We start from the raw sequence: 27,622 nt of genomic DNA on the forward strand, positions 1-27,622 counted from the left end.
TCACCCTCACCCATCTATAAATAGGGCTAGGGCTCACATTGCAAAGGGTCAAAACTATTTGTATTTAGGGTGTTGCTAAAATGTTACCTGAAACTCCATAGAAACTTGACTCCATAAGCTCCTCAAATCATAATACAATTGCCTCGTAGACTAGGGTTATCCTTGTGTTCTTTACTGCATCTCTTTAAGCTTTGGTTTAATTAGTTGGTAGCGAAAAAGGAAGTCAACAACTAACAATGTAGAAATTTTGTAACTTGTTTTTCGACTATGGCATATTTATTATCTTTGAGGTGACTAGTCTCCCTCAATAATTCACACAATCTAGCAAATGTCAATGGACTCATTCATATTATGTCCTGACATTTCTCATTGGTACTAATCTATTGCATAAGCAGATCGCAAACTTTATGGTTGTTACCTTTATTATTTGTAAGACTCTAATAAGTATTGAATTTGACTATTTTTAAATCATTATTCTTCTATGATTATGCACTTGATTATTTATTTATATATGTTTAATAAGTTTATTTTGGGTTTTTAGGACTTCCATGACATTTGGGTGAAAAATAATGAATTTGGGAAGTTTTACAAGCAATGGTTAAGCTTGGAATTACAAGGTTGAAACTACATACTTGATTTTGACAATTTTTCAATACTCTTTTTGAAATCTTTCTGGAAATACAAGTTTTAGATCATTTTCTTAGCTTTTGATAGATTTTTGAATCGTCTAATTCATAACTATTTCAAGGAAGTTCTTGTTAAAATATCAGCAACGGCTGCAGCTGAAGAAACACGAAAAATGAAGAAAAATGCACGTGTGCTGAAAATGGTCTCTAGCCGCGGCCAGCCATATTCCAGGTCGCGGCCTGGGGGACAGAACGCAGTGTTCATGGCCTTTATAAACCTCTGGCCATGGCCAGAGCCTGATAAATGCACCAAATCGTCTCATGTGGCCGCGGCCGCCAAGAAACACCGATCACGGCTAGCAATTGAAATTTTCTTTAATTTTTAAATTTTAAATGTATTTTCAAAGGGTTATAAAAAGGATTAGGGTTAACTTTTGATACAACTTTGGATTGCGGATTTTAGAGGCTAGAGCAGCGAGGAGAAGAAAAGACATCATCATCTATATTTGTCAATCTATTTTTTCTTTATTCTCAAAACGTCTTTATTGTCATTGAATATTTATGTTTGTGAATATGAATGTGATTATGGAGTAGTTTTCCTTGTAGTTGAGGGTTATTTCAAAACCCTAGACATAAGATCTTGACTGCATTTATAAATTTTATTTTTTTTATTCCCTTTTAATAAATTGCTTCTATTTTTCTACTTGAATATTATGGATCTTGTAAAATCTTGTTTAGACGACCGCTAATTAGGGTTTTGCATTATTCTACTATCATCTTAGTATTGTTATTCACCTAATAGTTTATTATTCTAAGTAGAGTAATAAATTTCAATTAGGGTATTTTGACGGGTATCTTTATTGTGATGAAAAATAGAATCTACGGTAAATGAATTGCATGCTTAATTTATTTGTTGCCTTGATTAACCTGTTTCCATATAGTGTGATGCTTTTCCAAGGTTAAATAGATCGCATGCTTAATGGGTTTATTGCTTTGTAAAAATGATTAGTTAAGAGCGCTTAGCTTTAATTAATTATAATAGGGAAACTAGGATAATTGACTGCTTAAGTGTTATCTGTGGGGTTAATTGTTTAATTGGGAAGAAAGGAATATTATTTATCTTTGTTGATAGATTGATTGTCGAAGGTGGAGAGTAACTCTTGACTATTTCTTTAAAATCGTAGTTTCCTTAGTTCTTGAATTGTTAATCTTTACTCTTTTAATTGTTATTTTGTTTTATGTTACTAATCTTTAAAATCAAATCCCCTAGTTAATTTCTACTTATTTCTTATTTTTGAATAATAATTAGAATCATATTCCTCGTGGGTTCGACTCTTATTTACCATTATGGTGAAGTAGCTGGTATAAGTGATTAAAATAAATAGTTAAATTTGACACGGCATACGACACCCGTCAAATTTTTGGCGCCATTGCCGGGGACTATTTTATTTAATTTGTTATTATTATTTTTTTTCATTTTTACTAACTTGATCTATTAGTTGTTGTTGATGTTCTCAGGGCTTGCATAAAACTTGGTTTGAGACATGGCAATGTACTATCAACACTGTTATGATCCACAAATGAATAGATATGACCCCTATTCTAACAATTATAATTCACAATGGGAGGAATATTCTAATACTTTCTATGATGGAAATCAATATGTTGAGCCAAATTACTACTCTCAATCAAAATTGCCACAATATTTAGATCCATCAATTGAAGATCTCATCAATGCATTGAATGTCAGCAATCTCCAACTTCAACTTATGTCGCAGCAGGCTTATGGGCCTTTTCCTTAACAACCTCCTACAAGAATGTCAGAAGATCAGGAATCATCAATTTCAGATATGCTAAAAACCTTTGTGGCTTCAAATATTTAGACCCAAGTTATTCTTCAGAGTACTCAAGCATCCCTCAAGAATTTGGCAAGTACTATGGGACAAATTGCTACATCATTGAGTAATCTTGAGGTTGAGAAGTTTGGAGAATTGCCACAGAACTAAAGAGTAATTTAATAGAGAACGATGGTACCCTAACTCTCCAAAGTGGTACACAACTTGACACGCCACCTCATCTAGACATAACATTTGATCGAATTCCAACTAGATAAGTCAACAATTCAACCCCAGAAACATCCTCTCCATCGGAGATTGAAACTTTCACTTCAGTGGGTCCATCATCACAGAACATGCTACACAAACCAACTATCAGATTGTATGTCCATATTCCTCATTTATCGAGCACATTTATAAAATCTAAGAATGAGGAGGAAAATAAGGTGATCCTTAAATCAATATTTCGCTCCATAAGACCATTAAGCAAGTACCACATTATGTTATGCTTCTTAAGGAGTTGTGTAGAAATAAAATGAAACTTAAGGGTAATAAAAAGATAGTTGTGGCAAAGAATGTCTCTGTTGTTCTTAAAAGGAAGTTGCAACCCAAGTGTCAAGACCTTGGGAAGTTTACAAATCTATACATCATTGGTAAAACCATGTTTCATCATTGTATGATAGATTTAGGAGAACCTATTAATGTTATGTCTTATTCTATTTTTGCTTCTTTAAATTTAGGGTTATTAAAATAAAATGGTGTTATTTTTCGATTGCCTAATCGCATTAATGCTTATGCCCTAAGGGTAGTTGAAGATGTTTTGGTGCAGGTTCAATTTGGGAGGTCATTCTTGCTAATAACAAGTACAAAGCTGGATGTCAAAGTATGGGTACTTACAATATAATTTGATGGTGAAGTTATAAAATTCAATGTGTTGAATTCTATTGATAAGTACAAGAGGAAGAAGGTTCTGTTAAATGACCCACCATAATAATCATGTCCAAATCATTCAATCGAATTAACGACATTAAACAAAGCAAACTTGCAGGAGTTTTTCTTATACTTATCTTTTTATTTTGCATTGATTTTTTATTTAAAATATGCCTTGAGGACAATGCTTAAACTAAGTGTGAGGGAAGGGAAAATTGCATGTTTTATTTTTCTTTGTCATTTCTTTAGCTGTTATTTATTTTTGTGTTATGTTTAGTTGTTTTTAGTGTCTTTTTTTTAATTTTAGTTTACTTTTAGGTTGTCATAAGCATGGTTGTGTTGAAAGTTGTATGTCAATGATAAAACTTCTTATTAAGATAAGAATATGTCTAGGAACTTGATGAATTCTACATGAATTGTGTGGTTAACTCTTGTGTGGTTGATACTTAAACTTGTTCTTCGATGTTTAAACATGATGAGTACAATTAGATTTACTTTTTCACTATTGTTTAGAGATATTTATGCATGCTATTATCTATTTATATAGTATCGATCTCTCTAGAAATCATTGATTAATTGTTTGAGGCAAAATCTTAAGTACACATGATTAGGAAGATGATTAAGGCATGTTCTTTGGATCGTTTGAGTCTTTCAAACTTACCTATGAAATTGAATATCCTAGTTTCCAATTTTTGAGCCATAATGACTAATCATTTTCTTTCATGATTGTGTTCGTATTGCCAAAGTCAAAGATATAATTATTTATTTTAAAAAAAAAATCTTTTATAAATAAGTAAATTAATTTTCTTGTCTTAAGAAAAATATTTTTTGAAGAATTAATTTGTAAAATTTTCTTGTGATTCTTTCCTTTGGCAATTCAATTATACAATGATTTTTCCAGCTGAAAAGATGATTTTTATTTATAGAAATATTTTCTTTAAATAAAATATATCTTTCCTTGTTTGGAAAAGAAGACTTTTTAGTAAAATAAAATAATTTTTATGAGATATTTTATTTTGTGCATCTCTAAACAAATTACTACAGGATTTACTTCATTTTGGGAAAGTTCCTTGTCCCTGAATGAATCTGGTCGTTTTAATTGTCTAGCTACATTCTAGTTGTCAAGACATCGTTTTAATTGTCTAGCTACATTCTAGTTGTCAAGACAGTTTCCTAATCTGTCGAGACAGAATCTGGCAGACATGCATAATTTTCTATTTAAAGAATTTGTATGATTCTTGCAGATTTTGTGGACTACATTGCACGATCATTTCAACTATAAATAGATAGCAAGAGCTCTTTGAAAGTCAAATATCGTATCTTGTGATAAGGATAATATATTTAATTTATTCTGACTGAGTAGTTTCATGGATTGAGTTATTCTAGATATGAAAGATTCGAAAATGAACTTGGTCAAGAGAAATGGCCAAATTCTCTATAGTCAGTCAAGAATGATGATCATGTTGACTCAACAGTTTCCTGTTTCGTCGGAACAAAATCAACTTGGCTGGTAGATTTTTTCAATCAAAGAAATTCGCAAACATTCTTGTATTAATTGCAAGATTTCAGAAGGGCTAGCCTTGGACGTTTTTTTCAGCTATAAATACATTGCCAATGCCTTTGGAAAAATCACCTCCTCCATTTTGAATTTTGTAATCACTTTTTGTTATTTTTTAGGAATCTTTCTTTGTAAAGATTAAGTTATTCACCTTAATCTTTGTGTGTGTGTTGAATGTATTTGTCCACATATCTCTCTTGTTCCTTGTAATAGATGGTATCTCTTGTGAATGTGTTCCTAAAGATCTTCGGGAGAAGATTTTATTAAAGTCTCACTTCGGGAGGAAGAGAGCACTTGCTATTCTTTAAAGGGATTTCAAGAGAATCAACGTTTCATCAAAACCAGATTAGTAGACAATAGTATAATAAGATTGTACCAATAGTTTAAGAGGGAGTCTTACATTGTTTAAGTCAATGCTTTTCTACAAATTATTTCTTTACTAATTGGTTTATTCTCTGGGCGTGACCCCGTGGATGTAAGTTATTTGAAAGGATTTCTGAACCACGTAAAAATTCTCTTGTGATGATTCTTTACTTGTTTTTCTGTTTCTGTCTTAACACTCATATCAATTGTGGTAACAACGTTGAAATCAGTCTAAACAACTTAATCAATATTCCGCATTTAATTAAGTTGTTTATCTCTAATCACTCGGTAATCATAAAATACAGAATTTTAGTTTTCTTTCCCTCTTATTTTTTCTTTCTATCCTAATTTATTTCCTCCCTACGAAATATATTTAAGGGATACTCCTCTTTTCAAGAAGTTGAAGCTTTGTTTGATAAAATATACTTAGCAAGCTAAAGCATCGCAATTATAAAATAGAGGTATTTGCAGTATAAATACTCAAAATTTTCGATTTTATACACTTATATACCCTTTTTTTTGCGGCAAAAATATTGAACGTTACGTTCTTGTTGTAGTCGTTACTACCAAGATCGTTAAGTGCCATTTCAACCAAATAAGGTGCCATGTGTCGATTTATTAGTGGTCCACCTCATATTTTTTAAAAAAACTTATTAATTCACTTAAAATTAATAAAAATATTACATATTTAATTATAATTAAATTAAAATTAAAAAGAATTCAAAATCAAAATTTAAACTTAAACCATAATGAAATAAATCAAATATCTTCCTTCTTCCTCCCAAATATCACGATAAAATCTTGCAAAATTAAAAGTCAAATCATCAACCTCCATCTTTTTCAACTAATCTAGAGCATCTATAAATATTAAGTAAAAAAACATGGAAGTTGTTACTAATCTAGAGAAGTTTGCTGCCAACATCATAAAATTTAACATCTCAGCCATAGACCAAGATTCAACATCAATCCTAGTAGGCGGGCGGTGGTTGTTGGGCTCGGCTCCCTGGTGGTTGTTGCCAATCAAAACGATGAAGAAGAGAGAGAAGAAGAAGAAGGTGAGAAGGAGCAAGAGAGATTGGGAAAGTAAAAATCAGTTTGGGATTTTTATTAATTATATTTATTTTTTTATTATTTAAATTTTATTTAGAATTACTTTTCTTATTTTAAAAATCAACTAATAAGATTTTCTTAAAAAATGAGAGGTGAACCACTAATACATCGACATGACATCTTAATTTGTTGAAATGACACTTCACAACTTTGGTAGTAACATTTGCAACAAAAATGTAACATTTGATATTTTGCCGCTGAAAAAAAAATTATGTATATAAATGTATAAAATCGAAAGTTTTAAGTATTTATGCTACAGAAACCCATAAAAATATGTTTTGGCGTTGGCTAAAAATCTATGACACCATTGCTCATAACATTGTAGAATAAGTCCTATGGATTCAGTCTATGATGGATGCCATGTGCCAAAGGCATTGGTCGTAGACTAATACTATAATATGTATTAAAAATTGGTAGAAATCAATGATTTGCATAACAAACCCAAATCAACATACCAATGCATTTCATAACACAACAAAGTAGATTACAAGTCAAATTTCAAATTCCTACACGATATTAAGACCCAAGAAAATTAACAAAATTCCAAATTTCTTAGAAAGTAGATATGCCATAGAATAACTATCAAGAACAAATGGTGAAAATTATTTTTACCATCAACTAAAAAAACATACCAAAAAAAAAACACACACACAAACAAACCAAATAAATAAATAAATAAAAATTAACTTAAAAATTAGATGAAGGAAACAAAAAAAAAAGATTTTGAATTGCCATAGTTGTTGGAGAGGTTGAGGTTGGAGAATGAGTTAGATTGAAGCCTATTGCCCTCTGTTGCCATTGAAAACTTGCAGTTGCTCCTCAATGAAGAAAAAAAGCTCCTCACAGTCAACTCCTTGATAAAGACAAAGAAATCATTGGTGTCATCTCCTCGACGAATATGAAGAGCTCTTCACAATCATTTCCTCGATGAAGACGACATTCCCCACGTACTAGACGTCCCTGGCGCTAGCCATTTTCAAGACCTAACCCTATCCATAGGCGAGAGAGCAAGCCAACCTCGTTGTCGTCTTTGCACCTGCTATTGACCCCAAGACCCGCCACACCTACAAAAGAGAAAGAAAATTAAAGTGAGAGATCAAGATAAGGCAAAGAGAAAGAGATTTGAGTGAGTGTATGTGAAGCTCTGAGTGAGAATGAGAGCGAAGTTCAGGGTGAGTGAGAGAGTGTGAGAATCCTAAGGTTTTTTTTCCTTCTTCAATTTGGGGAGAGAGTGAGAGACCGAGAGAAAAATAAAGAGTGTGATTGGAGGGAGAGTGAGAGACCGAGGGTTTTTTTTGGGTTGCTTTTTTTTATTGCTCTATAGGTGTAATGCCCCAAAATCCCTAATGCGGTTAAATGGTTGGATTAGTAGGTCGGGAGGGCAATAATTGATTTATTATGGCATTAAATGATTGTGTGCATGTTTATGTGAATTATATTATAATATGATGTTAAATGCATGCATGTGGGTCCATAGTTCATCGTAGGGGTATTTTGGTAATTCGGCCCGTTGAGGGTGTAATTGTATATTTTCATGCATGTTGGTGAGCTATTGTTGAGGCCACGTTATAATGTGGATTTGTTCGAGTCATTCGGCATGAGACGATCTTTGAATGCAAGTTAGCAGTTTAGTTATAACAGGATTAAGTTCGGGGCTCAGGGTGAGTCTTGGGGTATTTTGGTTATTAGAGCATTGCTGGGAATTAAAGGGTAACGGGATATGATTTATTGGTATTTGAGAATTTTGAGAATAACGGGAATTATAGGGTGTTAATTATGATTAACGAAATAGGCGGGAAATGACGGTTTTACTTTTGGGAGCCTTTAGAAAACTTTAAATGACCTAGGGGAAATTTAGTATTTTCATCCCTAGGATATATTTAAGCCATTGAAGGCTGTGGAAGGTTAGCCTAAACAGAGTATCAAAGTTTCTTTCCCATACAATTTACCTTCTCATTTTTCTCTTCCTTTTTCCTTTGGATTTTTTAGCTTTTCTTGAGGATTCAAGCTAGGGAAGTGGATCTTGAGGGCTTAGAATTTTGTTCCACCATTGAAGAGGATCCTAAACTGAGCTTGAGGTAAGTTTCTAGCCATTAAAACTCTAGCTTTGCTCTGTTTTTGTTTTGAAATTCAGTTTGGTTTTCTAGGTTGGTTAAAGGGAATTGATGGGAGTTTTTGGCTAGGGTTACTTGGGTTGTGATGCCTAGGACATATGTAGATGGTTTTTGGGTTCATTTAGGACTTCAACTGAAGTTTGGAAGCTTTTGGTTCAGGTTGGAAATGGTGGAGTCGAAGGGGAGAAGAACCAGGGCATTTCTGTCGGGTTGTAGTGCTATAGCGCCCACAAGGGGGCGCTACAGCCCTAGTTGAGGGTTTTCCATTCCTCATATTTCTGTTTTGGGCATTTTTAAGGGTTTTTGGCTCAGGGTTTCAATTCCTAAGGCTCGAGATCGAATCTACTCACCGTTTGGGTACAATTCGGGGTCCCGGGAGTGAGGTTTAGGTCAAGACCCTTTTAATGTTGATTTTCATTAATGGAAGTTATTATTGGTTATGACTAGGTAACTGCTAAGAAATCAAAAGGTTGATCGTTCTCAAGGGTCATTCTTTTACTATTTCTCGCTCGAACCAGAGGTAAGAAAACTGCACCCCATATGTGACATGCATGGTTATTCATGAGGCATGTTGAGTGTTTAAATGTGGACATTGATTGCATATCAAATGCTTAGCAAATATTGCTTACTTGTGAATGGCACTGTCTTATAAGTCAGAATCGGCAATGGTGTTAGAACTAGCTGTGAAGCTGTGACTTACTAGTCAAGTTTGAAAGTAGTACTGAGCACTGGTCGTATGTCATTGACCTATGAGTCAGAAGTGGCATAAGTGTCATGAACGCAGAGCCAAAAAGATTAGATCTAATCGATATCAGCATTGAATGACTCATCATGAGCATTAATGCTGGACCGACCCCAAGTTCGATGAAAACTAAAAGCGCTTGCCTAGTCCCATGACTAGTCACTCAGAGCCAAGGCCAAAAGGCCCAGGTGACTCCATCGTCACATGGTTAAGGGTACGGAACCTGCACTAGTGACTCCATGGTCACTCAATTGGTTTACATTAGTGACTCGTTCATCAGTCACTCATCCGGTTTAAGCTAGTGACTTGATCACTCATTTGTAAAGGGTGTGAAACCCACATTTGTGACTTACAACATCAGTCACTCATTTGTTTGGGGCTATAGGCTCTAGATGATTATCATGATCATCATTTTATATTATATAAATGCAGTAATGAGTTTTCTTGTTGTGCTTTGGCTCATGGGTTCTACGTGGTGTAGGTAAAGGGAAAGAAAAGCTCACCCAGCCTTGAGTGGAGAGCTTAGGTAGCGATGTGTACATATGCGGTCGCTTGACCACCACGGGCAAGGAGTTTCTCAGAGGAACTAGGGGGTTTACCCTATTTTTGCCGCTTAGGTCGGCAATTTGTAAATTTTATACTGTAATGACCATTTTGGATTGTAAATAACTTGTAAACGTTTTTATGGGCCCATGAACAGTTTTACGTTTTAAATAAAATATATAATTTCTTTTTTTATTGGTTTTTCACCTTAACTTATTAATAGCACCTAGATGCACATTTGTAACCAAATAACTCGATTAGCGAATTAAGCACGGTTCAAATTTCACAGTAACGGTCTTAGAGTAACCAGAGCATTACAATATGTGTCGACTACTAGTTAATGCTTAAAATCTTGTTGAAGCCTAAAAATCAAAACACGAAAATATTCAGCTTCATAATCCCAGAAAGCCACAATTCAAAATGTCCAAACTTCAATCTTCCATAATCTCTCTAAAATAACATTGTGCCATAGACTTGCCATTTAACATATTCACTCTAGCAAGGAAATTAGACAAACTGAAGAAATTTCGAAAATTCAACTCTTTAGTAAATTTAGCATTATCTAATATAGCAAGGAGCTTTGCTGCAAAAAGTTTTAAAGGTCTATTATGAATAGCTCTAATTTCATCACATAGAAAGTGTTTAATTTTAGGAGATCCTCTCAAAGTGCACAATTTTTTCCCACCAATTCTCTGTTTTAGACATGTTAAGAGATTATGTAAATTTTCTTTCACGTAAAGCAATTTCATAGCCACTTGATAACGAAAAATATGATGTGCAAGTATACACAATCGATTCAAGTAATAAAATAGTAAGTAAAATATCATTCTCACAAGGACTATCAACCAATTACCAATAATTGCTTTTAAATTTCTATTTGGCTGTCGAAAATAAAATAATTTTTAAACTAAGACTTAAAATTGAAATAAACTTCGCAATAATAAAGATTGATTCAATAATTAAAAACCTAGGGTATTAACTTCATCAACTTTTCATTCTATCAATTTTACTAATCAGTTCTAAACTCTTCTTCCTATTCTAATAGAAGGTTAACAAAAATCGATTCCTAATCTTTTTCAAGATATAAGATCTCAACATATATGCAGGTTTTCTATATCTCTGTGATAAACTTAAACACATAGCAGACATTAAGCATAGAAACCTAATTGCTACACAAGCCATACAAGTACTTTCATCCAATATATAACCTATGTCTATATAACGATAACATATTCAATTATCATCTTTCGAATTTTGAATCAAAATCATAAATCAAGAAAATATTGATCAAGTATTTATTAGCATTAGGCAAACATTATATAGATTAGAATAAAGAAGAAGAATCAATAGAACATCATAATAAAATTAAATAGAAATCCAACCGACTACATTAACCCCTAGATAGAGGTGTTTAGTTCATATCAGACATGACTAAAACAACAAAATAAATATTCAGAAACATAAAATTCAAAAGCTTGAAGAAGAAATAAAAATATGAAATTGCAGAACAAATTGTCTCAAAATCAAATTTACTCTCTAAACTCGTAATTAAAATCTGACCTAACCCTAATTAAACCCTAAAGTCTGAATTTATACTAAAAAGACAAGAATTCCTCTTTTTTTTCATAGGCATGCCGTGACTTGGCCTTTCCTAGGTCGCGGCCCCTGTCTTTTTAAAACACTTCAAAATCTGGTTAGCCCTCCAGGCACCGTGGCCCTCTAAACCCAGGTCGCGACCCACCTCTCCATGGACCTCCTGGGTTTTTCCTTTGTTTCTTCTAGCGCCTCGACTCTATTGAACAAGTCACGGCTCTAATTCCTTTCAGCAGACCTTCAGCCTATGACTTTGCTAGAGTCGAGGCCTTAACACCATGCCTCGACTTTTATTCCATTTTTTCAGATTTTAACCTTTCAACATCCTTCCTTCATCAAAAACTTATTATAACTCATCCTTAGTGCCATTTTGAGTCATACAACCACTGAAATCTTTTTTTTCACCATTTTCTCTTCTTTTCACATTTGTCACATGATTCAAAGCATCGACCTACAATAAAGACAAACACAAGCGTAATCTTGCACAAACAAACATAAAGACTCAAGATTACCACAAAAACACATCCTAAAACGACACTAAAATGGAGTTCTCAAACTCCCCCAAACTTACTCTTTACTCGCCCTCGAGTAAAGAACACAACAATAAATATACTCGACTAAAAACCTAAACAACCAACACACTTGAATCAAACCGACAATAATAATTCACACCTCAGGCTATGCTGACTAACACACTTATATAATCTTCAAGAAAATTAACTTATAATCCAGAATTTCAATCAAAACATTCTTCCAATTCACTTAAGTCAAAACAAAAATAAAAACACTCAAAATCATGATTAATAAATAAAATTTATTGGAATCATTTCATGCTCACCAAAAAAAAAAATTCATTGCAATCAACTAATATCATTATCCCATAAACTTGCTATACTTACTAATCTCCACTAATGTAGAAAACACATGCTCAGAAATCAATAGGACTTTCACAGCTTATAATTGAAAGGGCTTAGGTAAAGGTAGATGAAAAAGTCATTTAAGCTAAAGTATATCATAAGCACACAACCAAACAAACCAATCTTGTATCAACTTGCAGACCCAAAAACAATCCCAAATTTTTCTTACTATGAGAGAAATTCATAAACTGATTTTTTTTCTTTTTTATTTTTTTATTATTATTTTTTTCTTCTAATGATACTACACTCCCCCAAACTTATCGCTTTGTATTTTCAATTGGAGTGTAGTTCATATTTAATATAGTTTCTTTCTCTTCATTTTTCTTATTCTATTGACACAAATTTCTACATATAAACCTCATTACAAACCATCTCCCAATCACTTTTCATATGCTCATGGTATATCAAAGGGAATAAAAAATAACAAAGTTTAAGGGAAGGAAAAATAAAAAAGTTTCAAATAAGCTCAAAATAAGTGTCAAACAAAAGAATCAAATTAGGCTCAAAATTTGGTAACTAAGGATTAAATAACAAAGGTTTGCTTGAAAGGCACAAACGGTTCAAAGAATTGCCTAAGTCATCTTCCTAAACATGCATCATCTAGGATTTCGTCTCAAATAGCAAGCAAACAAGTTCTAGGATAACAACATTTTCATAAAAAAATTTCAACATTTAGCAAGCATAAAAATTGTTCAATTATGCAAAATTTATTAAAAATCATGATTAAGTTCTCAAATATTTAAGTAGACAAAGTAAAAAATGGAAAGAACTATTCAACCAAGCACATAAATTTTAATAGTTTTCTTTCCATTCAATTTATACAGCACATCATTCAATCATATTTTCATTGGCTAATTATTTTCAACTTGATTCAACTAACACCCTAAAAACCTAGACAAAACATAACAATCACAACACAACACGACTAAAAAAATAACATAATATATACAAAACAATAAATTCCTTCCCCCAAACTTAACCTACACATTGTCCCCAATGTTTAAATAAAAGTTAAGGAAAAAGAATCTTACCTGATACCTCATACTGCTTAAAATGATACTGATCGAAATGGTGAATCGAAAATGGGGAAAAAATATTTGGGTTAGCCCATAATTCATTATGCTTGAACTCGAAGTAGCACTACAACTCAAATTAGTCTCATATTTAATATCAAATAAAAATAAATACCCAAAATACTAAAATTAAAGTGTTCATAATCCAAAACTTAAATAAAAATAATAAAAAATGCAAATAAAAGATTGGAATGCCTCTAAACGCGTTGTCGTTAACATCATTTAGCCGGACGCTTGTTTTCTTTCATATTCAACTTGGACCAAGTCCACCCCTCCCTTCCTTGAGAGCCATAGTGTCATGAGTTGGCCCTCGTTTCTTGTTATTATAGATTGGTGGAACTTTACCCCGCTCATGTAACATTTGAATCCTCTCACTAAAGAACATTTTTAAACGATGACACACTTTTCGCATTCCACTATAAGCCCTGGATCTTTTCTTAGAGACCTCCAACTTGTTCTCTCCTCGTTTTACCACTTCAACTTTACAACAAGTTGGAATTTCTGTTGCTGCAAAAACGTTAAATATTACCTCATCTTTTTGCACTCGTAGCTTTAACTCACCTTTTTGTACATCGATTAAAGCCCTACCAGTAGCCAAGAATGGCCTGCCAAGTATTATTGGAATATTGTCATCTTCCTCCATATATATAATAATAAAGTCCCCAGGAAAGATGAATTTATCCACTTTCACCAATACATCCTCAATTACTCCACGAGGATGTTTGACTGATCTATTGGCCATTTGAAAAGACATGGTAGTAGGCCAAGCTTCTCCTGAATTCAACTTCTGAAAGATTGATAGAGGCATTAAATTCACACTAGCCCCTAAATGACATAAAACCTTTGCTACCACTAAGTCCCCTATAGAACATGGGATATTGAAACTACCAGGACCTTTAAGCTTGGGAGGTAGCTTCTTTTGAAGTATCGCACTTCACTCCTCAGTAAATGCCACTGTCTCATAATCCTCTAGCTTCCTTTTCTTTGACAAAATTTCTTTCATAAACTTCACATAATTTGGCATTTGTTCAAGTGCCTCAGCAAACAGGATATTAATGTGTAGCTTTCGAAAGATATCCAAAAATTTAGAAAACTGCTTATCAAGCTTATTCTTTTGAAGCCTCTGAGGATATGGGATCTTTATATGGTGATCTATACTTATTTCTGGTTGCTTCTCTAAGTTCTCAGTAACATTAGACCTGTAATGCCCTAAATTTCCTAATAAGGTTTAGGACCTTGATTAGGAGGTCGAGAGAGCCATAATTGATTTATTATGCAATTAAATGATTATTTGCTTATTTAGCTGTATTAAATATGCATGTGAACCCATTTCTGATTAATTGGGTGATTTTCATATTTTGGCCATTTTGGGCATATTTGGCATATATGTGGCATGTGTGTTGTGCTTGATTATTATTTTGTTATGCTAGGGTTACTCAGCACGAGACAATCCTAGGAGGTAAGCTAGTGGAAAAGTCACAACGGGATTTATACTTGATTCAGAGTGAGTCAAGGGGTATTTTGCACAATACCGGGTTATTGGGTAATGGGAATATGTATTTGATGATAAATTGGGAGTTAATAAGATCAGGGGAAATTCTGGAAGTTTTGACTATTTTACCCCCGGGGGCGTTTTCGGGACCCCGAGCATTTGGATTTGTTTGAGGGTACTTAAGCTTAAGTAACCTGTTAAGAAATAAAAAGAACGTTCTCTCTCTCCTTCAAAGTTCCATTTTTGTCTCCCGGTCGCATTTGCGAAGGAAACTTGAGTTCTAGGACACGGATTCAAGTGAGGATTGAGGCATAGTGATTCTAGGGAAGATTAGAAGCTTATTAGGAGGATTTAGTTGGGAAACGACATAATCGAATGTAATCCAAGTTTTAAGTTCTAAGTTTTTAAAGTTTTTAAGCTTGGATTGGCGAATTCTCCGTTATGGTTTAATGGCGGGAATAATAGGCCGGGAGGGCCATACTTGTTTAATTATGCCATTAAATGATAAAATGCATGTATATGTGGATTATATTATAATATGATGTTAAATGCATGCATGTGTGTCCATATTTTTAATTACAGGGGTGTGATGGTAATTTGGCCCGTTAAGGGTAAATTGTTTATTTGTATGCATGTCGGTGATATATTTTGAGACCACATTATAATGTAGGTTTGTTCGAGCCATTCGGCATGAGACGATCATGGTATGTTAATTATCGGTTTGGTCATAACAGGCTTAAGTTCAAGGCTCGAGGTGAGTCTCGGGGTGTTTTAATGATTAGAGCGTTACCGGGAATTATAGGGTAACGGGATATGAATTATTGGTGTTTGAGAATATCGAGATTAGCGGGAATTGGAGAGCGTTAATTATAATTAACGAGATAGGTGGAAAGTACCGATTTTACCCTTGGAATGACTTTAGAAGCCTTAAATGACTTAGGGGCATTTAGGTCATTTGGGTGGATGTATATGAGGTTTTAGGTGGCTGTAGAAAAACAGAGCAAAAACAGGGTTTTCCTTCTCCTTCCCGTGCATCATTCTCTTCCATTTCCTCTTTGGAGTTTTTGAGCTTGAATTGGGGAATTAAGCTAGGAAATCAAGGGGCTGAGTTTGTAGACTTGGTTCAGCCATTGAAGGAGGTCTGATCTCGGATTTGAGGTGAGTTTCAGCCATAACTTTCTGGTTTATCTCTGTTTTAGCTTTGAGATTTCAGCTTGTAATTCTTTGGTGGATAGTTGAATTGATGGAAGTTTGATTGAAGTTTAACTTGGGTTTTGATGAGGGTTTGATATAGATGATGTTTAGGGGTTAGATTGGGTGTTTGGAAGAGGTTTGGAACTGGTTTGAAGGTTTGGTTCCGAGGGAAAACGCAGGGGAAGCAAGCTGGTGCTTGCTGGTTTTGGTAAAGGGTCGCGGCATGGCTATGGTGAGCCACGGCCTACGTGTGATTTCAGAGGTGGAAACGCCTCTGTCAGGAGGGTGAGTCGCGGCATGGCTCTGGTGAGCCGCAACCCATCAGGGCAATTTTGGCCAGAAATATGTTTCTAGCTTGGGGATTCAAGCCTTAGGCCTCGGGGTTGATCCTACTACCCGGTTTAGTAGTGTTTGATGTCTTGGAGGCTAGGTTTTGGTTTGGGAACCTTTTGTTATTCATTTTATTGATGGAATCCCATGATTGGTTATGACTAGGTAATCGCTAAAGGACCAAAAGGGTTGATCGTTCTCAAGGGTCGTTCTTTTATTCATTCTAGCTCGAACCAGAGGTAAGAAAGCTGCACCCCAAACGTGACATGCATGGTTATTCATGAGGCATGTTGGTCGTATAAATGTGGACATGAATTGATTGTGGAATACTTAGCAAATGTTGCTCACTTGTGCATGGCACTGACTCATTAGTCAGATTTGGTAAAGGTGCTAGTATCAACTGTGAAGCTGTGACTTATTAGTCAGGTTTGGCAGTGGTACTGGGCACTGGTCACATAGCGCTGACTCATTAGTCAGGACGGCCTTAGCGTGATTCACGCAAGCCAACAAAGATTGGATCTAATCGACTTTCTGCATTGAATGACTCAAAGAGCATTAATGCCGGACCGACCTCAGGGTCGATGAATAATATAAGCGCTTGAAGGCTAGTGGCTTACCTAGCAGCCACTCTTCCATTTGAATTACTGACTTGCCTATCAGTCACTCAGTTTGGTTTACCAGAACCTATTGAAGGCTGGTGGCTTACCTAGCAGCCACTCTTCCACTTGAATTAGTGACTTGCTTGTCAATCACTCAGTATGGTTTATCAGGACCTCAAGTGATATTCACTCATTTGTTTGAAAGCTTTGTGCTCAAGTGTGATTATAATGATAATCATTTGATAATGTTTACACATAATGTTATGTTTTCTTGCTGGGCTTTGGCTCATGGGTGCTATGTGGTGCAGGTAAAGGGAAAGAAAAGCTCACCCAGCCTTGAGTGGAGAGCTTAGGTGGTGATGTGTACATATGCGGCCGCTTGACCACCACGGCCAAGGAGTTCTCAGAGGAACTAGGGGGTTTACCCTATTTTTGCCGCTTAGGTCGGCAGGTTTATAATTTTGGAACAGTAATGACCTTTTTGAGTTGTAGAAAACTTGTAAATGTTCTTGTGGGCCCATGAACAGTTTTATGTATCAATAAAACATATCCTTTCCTTTTTATTGGTTTTCACCTTAACCTGTTAATAACACTTAGAACACGTTTTTAACCAAAGGACTCAGGCAATGAGTCAAATTTCCGGTTCGCCGTAACTGTTCTGGGGTAACCAGGGCGTTACAAGGGCTATAAGCCCAGCATGGTTATCAAAACCTCAAGTGTTAATCACTCATCTGTTTAGGATTGACTTGATAGTCATCCATACAGGAGGGCAGGGCCCACAACCATCATTATTTGAACTTATTTACATGCGTGATTAAGGCTATTATTGCTAGGCATGCACATTATGATATGATGACATGTTATTACTGTTCATGAGCATAATGAGTTTTCTTGCTGGGCTTCGGCTCACGGGTGCTATGTGGTGCAGGTAAAGGCAAAAGAAAGCTGGACCATCCTTGAGTTGGAGAGCTTAGGTGACGATGTGTACATATGCGGCTGCTTGACCGCCACGGCCGAGGGTTGAAAGAGGAACTAGAGTTAAACCCTATTTTGCCGCTTAGATCGGCTGGTTGTAAATATTTTCTTGTAATTGACCTTTAAATTATATATTTTTGGGATCCCAATGTATATAGTAAACGTTCTAGTGAAATGTTATATCTTAACCAAAAAATTTAATCCTAATTCGCTAATCATACTTAGATACACGATTATGGCCAAATGACTCGATTAGCGAGTTTAGCACTGTTTAAAATGCACACCGTAACGGTCCCTGGAGTTTAGGGCGTTACAAGACCCACTCACTTCCTTCTCCTTATCAACCACTTTTGGCTCTTTTAAGTCCTTGCCACTCCTCAAAGATATTGCATTGCATTGCTCTTTTGGGTTTACCTCAGTAGTGCTTGGTAAGTTCCCTTGAGCACGATTTGTCATCAAAGTAGCCAATTGTCCCAATTGAGTCTCCAAACTCCTGATAAATTCCCTGGTTTCGGTCATGAACTTGTTCAGCATATCGGACTGTGCATCAGGTTGTGTTGTTGGTGAGTTCATTGAAGGATGTGGTGGTGGATGAGATGGGCATGTGTTTGGATCATAATAAGGCCTAGAGTTTAGTCCATAAGTCGGTTGATGAGGTGGTTGTTGAGGTGGGTACTATGGTTGTAACCCTTGGTTATTTTTCCAAGACAGGTTAGGGTGATTCTTCCACGCAAAAGTATATGAATTTGAGTAAGTGTTGGGTGTCGGTCTTTGAAAGTTACCAATAACATGTGTGTGTTCCAAAGGCAAAATGTTTACGTCTGTTGAGCAACTAACAGTGCTCGAGCATTGTTCATAAGAATGCGGACCCCCACAAATCTCACAACTCATTACATTATGTACTTGCATCGCTTGGGCGGCGAGGTTATTCTGCTGCAATTGCTTGGTTAGAGATGCCACTTGAGCGGTCAATAAAGCAATAGGATCAACCTCTAAGACTCCTGCCACCTTCTTATTCTCATACCCAGTGGGCTAATTGTAGCTATTCATGGCCATCTCTTATAGTAATTCATAAGCTTCATTAGCGCTTTTTCTTATAAACGCTCCTCCCGATACTGCATCAATAATTGTCCTTATATTTTCCCCAAACCATTGTAAAATGTATGCACCAACAACCATTTCTCTATTCCATGAAGTGGGCACTTCCTTTGCAACTCTTTAAAATGTTCCCACGCATCAGATAACGACTCCCCATCCAACTGATGGAAGTTATTAATCTCTCCTCTATATCGGGCTGACTTCGCAAGAGGAAAATATTTACCAAGGGATTTCTGAGCCAAGTCTTCCCATGTAACTATAGAGTTGGCTTGTAATGAATTCAACCAACTCTTAGCTTTTTCTCATAACAAAAACGGGAATAATCTTCATCTGACAGCATCGTTACTCACCACGTTCATTTTGAATGTCGCACACAGCTCTAAAAAGTTGGTAATATGGAGATTTGGATCCTCGTTTGGTAATCCCCCAAATTGTACACAATTATGTACCATCTGAATAATCGAGGGTTTTATCTCAAAATTATTCGCCTCTACAACAGGAGGACGAATACTTGAATGTATCCCCGTAACAGTAGGGAGTACATAATTTCTCAATGGCGGATTAGCCTCAGCTGTATTACCCAGATTTTCATTGTTGTTCACACTGTTATTAGCGTTCTCAGCCATGGAAAAATCCAGCCTTTTCTTTATCTTTCGATTTTGTCAGCACGTTCTCAATTTCAAGATCTACCGGTATGAGTTCCTTTTGTCTACTTCCCCGCATATACCAATAATTCCTAAAACATGATACAACCTTGATCTGAATGAGTACAAAATATAAAAACCAAATTAAAACAAAAAACAATTAATTTTGATATGGGATAATAAGTCCCTGACAACGGCGCCAAAAACTTGATAGCGAAAAAAATATGATGTGCAAGTGTACACAATCGATTCAAGTAATAAAATAGTAAGTAAAATATCGTTCCCACAAGGACTATCAACCAATTACCAATAATGGCTTTAAAATTTCTATTTGGTTGTCAAAAATAAAGTGATTTTTAAACTAAGACTTAAAATTGAAATAAACTTTGAAAAAATAAAGAATGATTCAATAATTAAAAACCTAGGGTATTAACTTCATCAACTTTTCATTCTATCAATTTTACTAATCAATTCTAAATCTCTTCTTCCTATTCTAATAGCAGGTTAACAAAAATCGATTCCTATTCTTTTTCAAGATATAAGATCTCAACCTATATGCAGGTTTTCTACATCTCTATGATAAACTTAAACACATAGCAAACATTAAGCATAGAAACCTAATTGCTACACAAGCCATACAGAAACTTGTTGGGAATAGTGCCCTTAAAGCAATTGTAGTTGACAAATGTTTTAAATGAAATAAATAATTGAATTGAATTATTATATATATATTTATACTATGTCCGATATTTTGTGATAATATTAAGTGAATATCAGAAAATTCTAAAGTTTATCTATGTGGACTTAATCTCATATTGGTATGGGAGGATCGAGATTAAGATAATAAGCTTAAATAGTACGCAGTAAAATAAAGTTATGAAATCTTTAGATTAATTACTGCTAGTACGGACCACTAGTATTATGAATACATGTGACATAGATCCAGGTTAGGACACTTTAGTGGATGTACTTTGCATGTTGAGAGTATGTAGAACTGGACCAGATGTGATTTGTTAATACTTGTTTAAACACTGTTCCATAGTATTAATCAAACACATCAAACGATGATCATATACACGATGATCTTAATCCTGAGGTTACTATGAATTCTTATATATGTCATTTGATCATTTGATTCATGCGTTAAGGTTTGTAAGAATGATCAGGCTAAGAACAATTGTTTTGAGGACTCAATGATGTATATGGCTGGGGACGTAGTTTAACAGATATGGAATCTATACCTTCTTATAGATTGAATAATGGTTCCCTATTAGGTTGACTTTTGGAACTGAAAATGTTATGAGCGCTCACGTCCCAAACTTGTTGTGACACAACCTTCACTAGTAAAGTCAATGGTACTCTAGGATCAAGATATAGCTAAAAGCGTAAAACAATAATTTTAATCCCTTTTAATTATGAACCATTAATAGAAGATTAATGTTGTATGTAATGATTATATCAATGGACTTTTTATTCTTAATAAAGTACTCAATAAATATATGTCTATACTTATCAAGAGTTCAATCTCATATTTTTAGCGGAGTAATCATGAGATTAATAAATATGATTATTAAATCAAAGAGTTTTGATTAATAATGTAATATTTATTGGAGCTTGATATTATAGGTCCATAGGTCCCTAGGGTGGCTCTATCAACACCATATCAAGGTAAGAGTTGATACAATGATATAACTATAATTTGGAAATTTGAAAAGAATTTTATTCTTCGGGTCAAGTATGCAATTATATGATAATTGAGGTTGAATAATTAATTTGGAATTAATTATTAAATTTTGAAAATATATTTATTAATTTAATATATAAAATTTTGAACTTCATATATATAAATTAATTATTTTATTTAAGTGGGAGAAAATAAAATTGGTAAGTCAAAAATAGTTTTTGATTTATTTAATTTTAAAATATGATGATAATGATGATCATCAATTTTAATTTAGAATTTAAATTTTGAAATATGATTGTCATATTTTCCTTAAAAAGATAAATACCTTATTTTGTGGGAGATTGATTTAGTTAATTAAGTAAATAAAAGAAAAATACAAAATCATTGAAAAGGGAATAGCAGTACACGCCTGACACGGTCCAAGGACTGTGCCATGCATGTAACACTATACAGATATTGTATCTATATAGTTTTTATTTTTTTTATTTAATTATTTAATAATTTGAAAATGGTATTTCAAATTTGGTAAGTAAGACACTTACCTAAAATCAAATCCTATCATCATTATGATAATATATTATATTATTATTGATATTAGAAAATATAAGGTAATATAAATTTCTATATATATGATATAGAAGAAGAAAAAAGACAACAAGATACATCAAATACAACAATATACAATTCAGAATAGTTCTCAAAGGTTTTTGTTAGACAAAAACTCTTTCTATTTCTTCTTCTTTATTCTAGCCATTCTCGGACCTTAATCCAAGTTCTCATATGTTGAGAAATACATGTGTTGACCCTCAAATTGGTCAACGACACGGAGTTAGATAAACGATAGGAAATGAGAGGAAAACAAGAAGAAATTCAAATGGAAAGCAAATGACACAAACGATTTATAGTGCTTCGGCCCCAATTGAATGGTAATAGCCTACGTCCACTTAGTGTTCTTATTGATATTGAATCCTGATTAGTGCCCAAAAATGCATCTTTATTGATCTTAAATGTCAAAATAAATTAAGTTCTTGATTATTATTTTCATTGAATTAATATGATATATTTTATGGATGAAAATATTTGATCATGATTTAGTTTATTGTTATTTTGTAGAAATTAATTAGTATTTTGAGCACTAGCAAAATGAAAGAGAAGGAAAATGATTAAATTTGAAAGAAAAAAAAACAAATAAAAGAAAAAAATTGGCAAATGTTTAGTTTATTTGTTTGAAGTTCCCAGTATTTGTTTAGATTTTTCTTTTGCTAAATTTTTTAAATTTAATTGTTTTTGTCCTTGCATAATTGGTTTACCTTGCTCACAGGCTCGTATCCCCATTTGTAGCAGCCCATGTCCCCATTTGTAGCAGCTGAAGTGTGAAAAACACAGTAGGTTTTATATGTGTTGGGCTGGATTTTATGCAACTATACATCTGAGATGCCAGGCCCATGTGTGAGCCTAGGAGAAGCCCAGTTTGCGCCCAACCTTCTCCAACAGCCTGAGACCTGGCCCAGCTCCCCCTGACCCACTCCTGTCCTTCTCCTCTCACAGCCAACCGCGCCACGTGATGCGCTCCCATTGGCTACGGCTAGGTCAACACTTCCAGCTGCCACCAGCCCATTTTGTGTGCTCTTTGGGCCTTGGACCTCCCATTTTTAGCTTAAAGCTCAACTTTTTTGGTGTTTTAGAAAAAAAGCAAAATGGTCATACACCAAAATATCTAGGTTAATATTAATAATAAGATTTGATTTTTCAAAATCATATTTTATTATTAATATTTCAGATTTATTATGTAACCCCCATTTGTTGTTTAATTTCTTTTTAGTCTTTTTCTCCCTCTATAAATAGGGACTCTTTCTTCACAATTGGTATGTAATTTTGAGAGTAAAGAAACTATAGCAAAATTTCTACTCACTTTCTTCTCATATTTTCTTCCTAGAATTTTGTGAGAATCATGAGCATAATGGCCTAATCTTCCTAGGAAGGTTAGGGATGATTCCATATGCTAGTGATGTTATTTTGCTACTTTGATTTACTATGTTCTTAATGTAATATATTTGAGTTATTTATGTTCTTTCATCTCTATCTTTATTTTGTTATCTTTATTTACTTATGCTAATAGTATATAGGATTAGTCATGCTCTTTCTATGTGCTTCTAATTAGTAAAAGTAATATTGATACATAATTTTATGTCTGATCTTCTATTGCATTATTGCCCTTGGATATTTTGTCATTTTTAGATTTTTCATAAGATTAACATTGTGCTTTTAAAGTAAAGAACTTTATAACTCAAATGGACTTTTGTTAGAAAAAAATATATGGACTTTAATGTTAGATTTTCCAAGTAAATGTTGGGATGTGAACTATTTACTTGTGTATTTTTGTAAATTAAGTAACCAAGTAACTAAACAAGCATATGGATGATTCTTGAAACCTCTCCTTTTCTCAAACTCTTGATTACATCTTACATTTATTTTACTTATCTCATTTTATCACTTTATCAAAAAGACAATACCAAAATCTCAAACCTCTTTTCATATACAATTTTATTTATTTCTTGTTACTAATTTTTTGTGTTATTTTCTACTAATCTCTTGATTTTAGGTTACCTCCTTGTGGATCGACCACCTGATCTTACTACAACTACCGCTTAGTGGTAGTCACATTTTGGGCGTTAAACAAATCCCAACATTGTGATCAATTTACTAGGGTTCACGAGTTTCACAAGCCTTAGGAAGATTACAACTTCGGTGAATAATCACACTATATTCTTCTCTCTGAATACAAAGATCAAAAGTTCAAAAAAGTCCCTTCCCTTGAGCCCTTTGAGTCTTATTTATAGGCTCAAGAAGGTTACATGGGTCGATGGACCTTAATTACAAGTAAGACTTGCGTATCATGGTAAATAAAGAAAATATAATTAATGCAAATATTAGAAGATTGCATATCCAAAAGGAAGTAAATGAAAGTATGCGACCAGACTGGTCACACCTAAGCGTGAGGCTTGATAAATCAATAACTCTCTGGTCGATGGTCGAACAGGATTCATTCACTTAAAGTTGCCACGTGCCTGCCACGTGTAGGTCGATCTTGCCACGTCATCAGAAGCCATTTTTGGGTAAACATTTGCCCCCCAAGTTTATTTTATTACGACCAGTATAAAGCAAACTTAGACAGCCGACCTTTCGTATGCCTTGTCAAATCTGTCAGGGCCGCCCATGCCTTCTCGAAAAAGGCATCCAATCATATCTTTGTAGTTTCCCAAAAGGGGTCTGACGGCTATTACACTTACCCATACCTTGGAAAGTTACCCCTTATGATTACTTAGGTAACTGCTCCTCGATCAATATAAATAACCCTCCAAAATCACTTTTTACTTTCTCCTCAAGAACACTGAAGAACAAGGCGCAGAAAACTCTGAAACTCAGACGATCTTGACGATTCCACGAAGTTTTTGCCCAGCCACCTGACTTAGCATCTCAGAGATTTACTCCAATCTTCATCCAAGTAAGTTTCTCAAGCTTTTCAGTCGTTGAGATGCCATGCAATATCTATTTCAGACCTTGAGTTCTTGAATGTTCTTGGAAGAAACTATTTTTGGGTAAATGGGTACGTAAGTCCGAGCATAATAGGATAAATAAATACCACTTCATGAGGCTTAGGAGTCGGTTTGGGAGTTAGAACTATTAATTTAGGGCGTAAAATCGAAGTAAAATTTTGATTTTTAAGCATATAGAAAAAACTGGGTTTTTCCCGCCCCAACTCAGAGTCGAAAAGTTTTTTCAGAAAAACTTTTCACTTCTGCTTTTTAATTCGTTTTCCAAACTGTTTGCATAGAATTTAGTGGTTTTGTTAGAATGTTGATGGTCGTATAAAAGCTTAGCTTTTATACACGAGCAACGTTATTCCAACTTTTCCATTTTCACGATACTTTGGCCGTAGATTTTCATCTCCCCTTCTCTGTTCGCAGATTTTCATGCACGACCCGTGGGGAGGTGAGAGGCTGATCGACGATGACTTGCTCGCCCAGTTGTTCGAAGATCAGGAACAACCATCGTTACTAATCTCGGAGATTCCATTTTCCCATAACTCTTCAAGTAAACCTTCGACCATTCCAGCCAACATGGGCGCGTAAAATCCACTGCTCAGAAGAAAAGGAAAACAACCTCTCCTCCTGCCAAACAGCTTGCTCCTTGGGCTGAAAATCCTTCGACCAACCCTTTACGCGAAAGCACATCCCAGCCAGAAATCCAAACAAAAGCCTGCCTTCGAGACGTCCTTCGACCAAAGGTCGAATGGTACGTTGCAACTCCTAGCAATATTACTATTAGGATGGTAATGAATTACCTCAAGAAGTACGAACTTCCTGGGGTAACCCTGATAAAACCATCCATCGACCAGCGGGAAAATCTGCTTGGAGGTGCCTTCAGCACCTAGTTGAGATACCATATTGAGGCAGGGGAAACCTTGCCTCTTCATCCTTTTTTTCAGGGAGTGGCTAATTATTTCGAGGTCGCTCCCTTTCAAATATCTCCAAATGGGTATAGAGTGCTTTCTGCTCTCTATATCCTGTACAGTCATAAGAAGTGGCCCGTTCTGATGCCACACGAGATCAATTATTTGTTTAATCTCAAGTCCAACCCCAATCACAACAACACGGGGTTCTTCCATTTTTACCACCAGGAATCTGCTCGCACCTTCCTGAGTGAGACCACCCACAAGTCCAACGTGGGAAAGTACTTCCAGGAGTACTTTTTAATAACAGACCTGGTCGCCAACAACCTGGCCTTCATAGAAGGAGGTAATTCATTTATTACTTGGTCGTTCAATTTCCTTTAGCTATTATACATATCCCTTAAAACTTTCATTCCGTTCAGGTCCATGGCACTGACCAGCTCCTACTCCAGAGGTGGAGATACGAGCAGCATCTTTGGCCAGGATGACCGATATAGAAAAAAGCATCAAAATGTTGGTCACTAAGGCCAATCTAAGGTTGGTTAGCCTTTTGGCACCTCACCATGATGTGAGGGAATCAACAGCGGGGAGTGCCACTGGTGGAGAAGCCCCTGAACAACACCAATATGTGTCACAACCCCCGATGAGGAGGGCAACGGGAGTGACCATCATGGAATCCTCCAGCGCCCCGCGGGCAGCTGCTGCTCCGGCTCCATCAGGAAAGGGCAAGCAGAAGGCTTTTGAGCATCCCAAGCCTATTCTAGAGTCTTCGGATGAGAACGGTACTGACTTCTCACTCTTATACAGTATGCTGATTACCTATCATTTATTTGACGGGGACGACAACTTTACATACACGCCTAATTTAAATTCAGACTTCTTCAAGCCAGAGAGTGAGTGTAGCAGTAGTACTGTAAATAATGTAGCGACCAGTAGTTGTAGCTCGGGTACTTTACTTATAATTTCTTTGCTCTTATTTCCTTGACTTAGTAAGCACCTCTAATTATATCGCCTGACTGTTCATATGTTTCTTTCCTTGTAGACATGCTAGCTGAGAGAGCCTTCGACCTGTATACCAATCCAACGAGCACGAAAAAATCTAGCAGGCGCCAACCTGGGGAGGGCTGCAGCGACCCCTTTGCAAAGAGGGCTCGAACAGAAGATCCTCCTACACCAACTCCTACCAAAAGGACGTCTCCTCTCCCAACTCCTGTCAATCAAAATCCACCAGCTCTAGTCGAACAAACTCCTCCTGCAGCTCCTACTGACATCACTCCTCCAGTTTCCACTAACTAGACACCTTCTGGTCATCCAAAAAAAGCTCCACGAGAAGCTCTCACAAACGTGGCCCTTAACTCAGCTAAAGATAGGTTGACTAAGCTAACAAGGCACCAACGCAGCCGAGAGGCCATCCACGAGACTGACTCTATGGAGGTCGACCAGATCTTCAACCGTGCCCTGAACGAAGTGCTTAGCGTGAATCGCCGTTCTTATTATACTTTACCAATTTACCTTGTCAATTTATTCCCACTAACAGCTTTATCTTTTTCTGGTCGCAGTGAGTTCTCACCATGAGCTCCGGTTGGCGGTGCTCGAGGACACTGACTGCTCAGTTTGAACAGAGACTCAGCGATCAGCTCAGCATGGCTGAGGCCAAACATGTTGAGCAGCTCAAGGAGGTCGAGGCAAAGCATACTGAAGCATTGCAAACAACTGAGGCAAAACTCGCCTCTTTCGAAGAGGAGCTGA

At 35.4% G+C, this 27,622-nt stretch overlaps 1 non-coding gene across 1 annotated transcript; it reads left to right on the forward strand.

Moving 5' to 3' along the window:
- The first annotated feature begins 19,179 nt into the window (after positions 1-19,179).
- On the forward strand, positions 19,180-19,285 carry LOC133813277 (small nucleolar RNA R71). The gene has a single exon (XR_009884307.1). It is a non-coding gene; the product is annotated as a small nucleolar RNA R71 (small nucleolar RNA).
- The last annotated feature ends 8,337 nt before the right edge of the window (positions 19,286-27,622 follow it).

This window comes from Humulus lupulus, chromosome 1 (genome assembly GCF_963169125.1).
Source record: "Humulus lupulus chromosome 1, drHumLupu1.1, whole genome shotgun sequence".
In the NCBI taxonomy this organism is placed as follows: Eukaryota; Viridiplantae; Streptophyta; class Magnoliopsida; order Rosales; family Cannabaceae; genus Humulus; species Humulus lupulus.